This window comes from Prunus dulcis, chromosome 6 (genome assembly GCF_902201215.1).
Source record: "Prunus dulcis chromosome 6, ALMONDv2, whole genome shotgun sequence".
Lineage (NCBI taxonomy): Eukaryota > Viridiplantae > Streptophyta > Magnoliopsida > Rosales > Rosaceae > Prunus > Prunus dulcis.
The window spans coordinates 20,892,412-20,899,482 of NC_047655.1; positions in this window are offsets into that span (position 1 = coordinate 20,892,412).

The following is a 7,071-nucleotide window of genomic DNA, read 5'->3' on the forward strand; positions in this document are numbered from 1 at the left end:
ATGGTTTATGAGATTTGATATCCTTCCGCAAAAGAACCTAATTAAATTGGGTGATCTCAAATTTTATTTGGAGAATGTTCAATCATGTTTTTGGCTATGAGAAGGGAAGGGATTGCCATGAGTGGGGGTGGACCATTAGATTATTAGAATGGTCTAGATGTCACGAAATATGGGTAAATGCACAACGTCTAAATGTAGAGGGCTCAGAATCCGTTGTTTTAATATATTATCATTTTTGTTTATAATTGAAAAAACATTAATAAGTTGGTCTCCAAACTAAGTATTCTAAATCTTTTTTAAATCGCGCGTATGAAATCCTTAAAGGAAAGAGAAAGTGGGTTAAGATAATTTTTTTTCCCGAAAACCCTAGGCCCCTCTCTCCCAAAAAACACTCTAGAGTCGTTTTCACTTTGAGGGGAGGAAGCGAATGTTCTTCCTCCTCTCTCCCCTTCTCTCTTCCTCCCTTCTCCTCTCTTCCCCCATTTCCAGAGACAAAAGGTTTCCCTATATGTCTTTATTTTGTTATGATTTTCCTCTACTCATCACAGGCGGATGTGTCTAGGTGTCGGAGATCTCCACCTGCGTTTCGGTTTTAGATCTCTACCACCATCCTTTTTGCTATTTCTTCATGTTTGGAATAAGTGGCGTAGACTCTTTGGGTTTTCTGTGTTGTTTTCACATCTCCTTTGTGAGAGTTTTATTTGTATTGTTATGGCTTAATTTTTTCAAGCTTTATTTTTTTTTGGTTGTTTTGAGTTCGCACTCTTAGTTTGGATGTCTATGCTAACGTTTCTTCGATTGTGCGTGATCATTATGGAGGAGTCCCAGATTGTCTAAATTTTGATGTTAGATCGCTCCATTATTGTAATGGCTCTTTGCGGCTAGCTTTTATTGGCTCTTTGTGGCTATTGGCTTTTTAAACTTAATTATGAATGCAATCCTAGAATTTCTCAACTAAAAAAATCCTTAAGGGTCTGTTTGGATGAGAGATTTAGGCATGGGATTTGGGCTTCATGGGATTTATAAATCTCAATCGGCCAAATGCCTTGTTTGGCAATCCCAAAAGGAGGAACTTCATAAATGACTTGGGATTTTGAGGAGGGATTTGTAAAGCCCAAATCCCATTTTGAAATAACACCTAAACAAGCGTTATTTGAAATTTCCACGCTCGAACGCAAACACGGCCTCAACACAGAACCACGACCAATGCCAACAATGTCAACGAACGCCAACGACCAAGGATGACGAACGCCAACGACCAAGACCAACCAACACCGAGTAATGCCGACGACACGAACGGCACAAATTCTCATATCTTTCCTCTTCTCTCTACTCTATCAATCCCTCTGTGTGAATTTCTACAATATAAGCTTAGATTAGTGTCAATGTTTACTTCCAACTTGATTTCTTTGATTTTGGTTCAATTTATGATGGATTTAGGGTTCATTTTTGACTGCGTTAGGGTTTCTCAGACAAAGGGAGATTTGGAGTTTAATTTGTGATGAAGTGTATGAATTTTGATCTACTTTGTTCACTCATCTAATCTCATCTCTTGTTTTCCCCACACCAAAAAAAAAAAAAGGCAACAAAATAATTAGCCAAATAAGGAACTATACTAATTCCATCATTTTGAAGCCCTTCGCCTTAAAATCTCATCACTTCAAAATCATCCAAACACAACCTAAATGTTTGGATGTCTAAAATAGCCTAGATGTACCATTAGACCCATAATCTAAGTGGGGGCAACGCAAGATTGGCCCAAGTGTGGATGATCCTACAACTTTCCCCTCTGTTAAAAGGGAACTGTCCTCATGCTCAAAATTTGAGGTTACTAGGTCGTTAGGTTAATCAAATTTGACTTAAGGATACCAAAATATTTTGCATATTCTGTTGTTTCTATGATGGTCATATCGTGAATTAAGGACATTCTTTGGCCTTTTGAAGCCATGTTTGGGTTTATTAACTATAATAATAATAATAATAATAATTTTCATCTTAGTCATAATTTGGACAATTAGGCCATGTTTGGCATGCCTCACTATGCCTCACTGGACTGAACTGGGTTAAATAGTCCTTGAAATCCATGTTTGGTAAGGGAGGAAATTAAGTTAAATGGGATTATATAGTCCAATGGGGAAAAAAAACATCGGACTCGCTTGTCTAATATAGCAAGCTCGAAACGTGGTCTACAAAATAGCGAGAGTGCTATTTTGAACACGCGAATTTGGCTGGATACCACCACCACCATCAAACACGCAAGCCCGAAACATCAAACATACCACCACCACCACGATGCCGCGACCGTCATACCACTAGCATCAAACCCATAACCAGCCACCACAAACCCAATCGAACCATCATCATCACCCAATCAGTCAATCGAACCATCATCAAAATAAAAAATGGCCTGGGAAGGAAGAAGAAAAGAGGAAGAAAAAAAAAAAAAAGTGGGCTAGGGAAGAAAAGGAAGAAGAAAACACGAAAGAGAGAAGAGGAAGGAAGAAAGAAAAAGAAAAAAAAAAGTTAGTTTTAGTCTTTAAAAAAATATTAGAATTTTATTTATTTATAGTCAAAATCCTTAATTAAAATTAACTATTAAAATAATTATTTTTTAGTTCGACACAACGCCAAACATAGGTCTTCACTATTTTTACAATCAAACTTCTCAGTCCGATGCGACACCAAACGTAGGTCAATACTTAATTCAGCTTAGTCCAATCCAAGACCGTCTTAGAATTTAGTCCAGTCCACGACAGTCCGTTGTATCAAATGACCCCTTATTGTGATTGTCATCGCCATCTTCCAATCATAGTCATCGACACCTAAATTTTTTTTCTATACAGCCGATCAATATTTTTATCGCACTATGCGGGAATTTTAAAATCAAACTTCATCACCATGCCAGCTATCTGAAAACTAATTGATGAATTAAGTGCTCAACCTAAGGCTGGTTTGTGTTTGATTTGATGAGCCATGTAACTGAAAAAGACAAATATATATGAGTGTTGCTAAACGAACCCTAAAATTAACTGAGTGCACCATATGATCTAAGTGCACCCTAATATTTAAATCAACATATAAAATTAACTACCCTATTTAACTATCAAAAATACCCTTGATACTCCCTAATATCACACAACACCAAACCCATTCATTAATTTAAATATTATGTTGTTGATGACACCAGTGAGTACCAATGAACACTCGGCAGTGGTTGGTGAATAGTCGATAATTTTTCAGAATTTTATGTTGTGAACTTATGAATAAACTATAAAGGAACTATATATATATATAATAGCTAATAGGAAAGTGAAAAATACAAGTTGCCCAATAGCTTAAAAGGTTCTCTGAGCAGTAGGGGCAATTATCATTGTGCGATTTTCTCCATCTGATTGTAAGATTTGAAATTTTTGAGAGCTTATGTACTTGCATGATTTTCTTTTACTACTCTGTGGGAATTGCCTACATTTGTTGATGAACTATGTATGTGTTCGCCATATATGACGACAGAAGAATCAAGATGCCTGTTGTATTGTGTTTTTGCTTTTATTAGTAATTCAATAAATAGTTTGATAGTATGGTATACTCAGTTAATTTTATAGTTCGTTTAACAGCGCTCATATATATTACTCAATCTTCTCTTCCCATCATTGTTAATATTAAAAAAGAACCGGAAAATTCATGTTTTCTCAAATGTATTCATTGGACAATGTCAATGACCCCTAGTTATAAATACCAAAGTTAATTTCTTTTCTTTTCTTTTCTTTTCTTTTTGGTCGAAATATTAATTTCTTTATAGACACCAAGATTAACTCTCTTTTTTGTCATTCACTAGGGAGGGGAGGGGGAATAATATATTGGGTTGTCTCAAGATTGTCTCATACGTGAATCGAACTCAAGTGCACTTTTAGGGGTGAGGGTGAGAGGAGAGTTTGGCCCCCCAAAATTAACTCCAAACCTGTGTTTTGGGGAGAGAGAAAAATCTCATGGTGACGTGGATGTCCAAGATTCTCTTTTAAATACGGATAAATGCACATATGATATTTGAATGAATACATACATTGAATCATTTAAAATATGCATATGGATGGCTTTCTTTCCAAACAATGACAAACTTGGATGCATTTGGGAGAGTTTGGCCCACCAATATTAATTCCAAACCTGTGTTTTGGGGAGAGAAAAAATCTCATGAGAATGTGGATGTCTAAGATTCTTTATTAAATACGGATAAATGTAATGACTCTAGATCCGTAACATATGAGGTTTTAATGAATACATACATTGAATCATTTAAAATATGCATACATTGAATCATTTAAAATATGCATATAGCCTTCTTTCCAAACAAGGACAAACTTGGATACATTTTAGTATAATACCCAAGAATTGAACCATAAAAATGAATTACATTTCTAGGTTTGAAATCTCACGTTCCAAAAGATTTCCCTTTTTTTGGACACTCCTTATCCTACATTATTATTTTATTCCTTCAGAATTCTTGATGAAAAAAAGCCCTTAGCAATGTCAAACCATATAAAAAATAAAAAAAACCAACCGCTATATATACCTTACCTAGCAACATCAATCTCTACCCTCAAACTAAAAAATTCAACCAAATCAATAACTCAGTCACGTACGATGCGTCTTCAATGGGTTCTTGCAGTTCTTGTTCTGGTCGTTCCACTTGTGACTGCTGCTGCCCCAGATGTAGTTCTTGAGACTTGGGATCCCGTACAGAACACCAGCGAACCATATTGGATAAATACCGCAGAATTCGCTGTCTCTTCGTATAACAAGCATGAGAAGAAGAATTTGGTGTTTGAAAGCTTGGTCAAGGGCAAGACACGCTACGAGGTAACAGGCCTCTATATTGTCCTTGTCATTAAGGTTAAAGATGGGTCATTGCCCAGCTCAAATTATGATGTTGGAGTACGTGATAAGTATGCTGGTCCTAATCCTTTGGATTTGATATACTTCCGCAGAAGACCTAAATTTTGGTGATCTCAAATTTTATTTGGATAATGTTCAATGATATGTTGCTGTAATTGTGACATCTTCGTTTACAACAAAACAATAAAAACTAATGAAGTATTCTAAATCCTTTTTAATTGTATATGTTTGAATTTTTGTTCTTCTTTTTTGTTGGGATTTTATTTTGTTTCTTGAGGGAGGAGAGGAAAGAGAGAGTCATTGACAATAATTTCGTGACTGCGAGATCTAGACAGAAGGAAGAAAGATGAAGAGAGGCTGCGAGCAGAGTGAGAAGAAAGAGAGGAGGGAGGTGGGCGAGTAGACAGAAGAAAGAGAAGAATGAGGCAGAGGCCGAAAGAGGAAAGATATGGTTAGGGTTAAGGCAAAATCTGAAAATTGAAAATTGAAAGGGATAAGGAAAATGAAAAATGAAACTTAAAAATTGAAAACTAAAAATTAAAAACTGAAATAGTTATCAAACGGGCCCTTAGTTAAAAATATAAGTAAGTTCGTTTTGGTTTGGTTAAATATTGCAAGCCTGAAAATCCTTAAATGTTTGGATGACACCATTTCCTAAGGGTCCGTTTGATAACCATTTTGATACCAATGTTGCTGGTTGCAAACAGCAACAAATTAACCCTAAACCCTGGCAAATTAACAAAAATTAGAAGAACTTACCATTGACATATTTGGGGCTTCGTCGATTTGGGGTTGAGAGAGAGAGAGAGAGAGAGAGAGAGAGAGAGATAGATTTTTTTTTTGTTCTTTAACCATGCATTGATTTGGGGTTGAGATGAGAAGGGTTTGGTTTGGGGATTGAATTGATTGAATGATCGATTGGGGTTTGGGTTTTGGAATTATCGAATGGAGTGAGAGAGTGACATCGAGAAAGATCGAGAAATAGAGAGATTTTTTTTTTTCTTTAACTGAGGGCTCTGTCGATATCAAATATCTGGCGCCGCTTCCGTGCCATACAAGGTTGATACAGTTCCGTAACATACTGGATGCAACCAAAAACCAAATGAAACTGCACAAGTTTGATGCGGTACAGCTCGAAACATGTTCAATTTCGGTTCTTCGACTTTAGATGCCCAACCCTAAATTACACATAATAGGAGCTTTTGATCAATACTAAATTTCGAGCAAAAAAAAAAAAATCAATACTAAATCAATTCACATATTTTTATTTATTTATTTGAGTTAATTTTAACTGACAATTTGATGAACCATGGGTTTTTTTTATTTTATGTTCCTTGTTGAGTTATTTGTTTTATAATTTTTTATATTATTAAGAAAAATAGATATTGATGATTAGTTTTATATTTACTATTAATATATATGGTCCAATTATTCTAATATAAATATATATATATATATTAAAAATAATTTACCTACATATATGTATGGACACTCCTTATCCTACATTAGTATTTTATTCCTTAATCAGAATTCTTGATGAAAAAAAGCCCTTAGCAATAGCAACCCATATGACATTAATATGCAAGCTTTTTATTTTTAACATGAATCGTCTCTCGGGAGAAACTGCTCCCCAACTTCCGTTTTCTCCTTCTCTTCGTCGCATCACATCCTCTTTTTTCACCCGATCTTCCCATCCCCATCGCTTTCCATGTCCAACCCTCTCTCTCTCTCTTTCTCATTGTCCACTAACTTCCTCTCTGTATGTGTTGCGTTTTTCAAGATTTCATCTATTTTAACCACCACCATTTCTATTGATTGTTTTGTTGGGTTTCATCTTTTTTGACAATAACGACCGAGGAAATTTCTACAAGAAGTGGTGTGTTTGTTGGGTTTCATATTTAACAATCCCAACTTCTTTCATAGACAAAGAGGGATGGTTGAAGAAGCAATTGAAATAAGGCCTTAATATAAATGGAGCTTCTATAATGAGGGGCTATGTTGACTGGTTATAATAAGGGGGCTAGGGTTTTCGGTAGAGGTATAACCCTCTTACTGAATGCATATATTTCACATATTTCTTATTCGAACTACAAAGAAAAAATGGGGGTTATAAAAAATAAAATAAAAAGAGAGGCCCAAAACAGATGGCACCAAAAAAAAAACAAACAAAAAAAAAAAAAA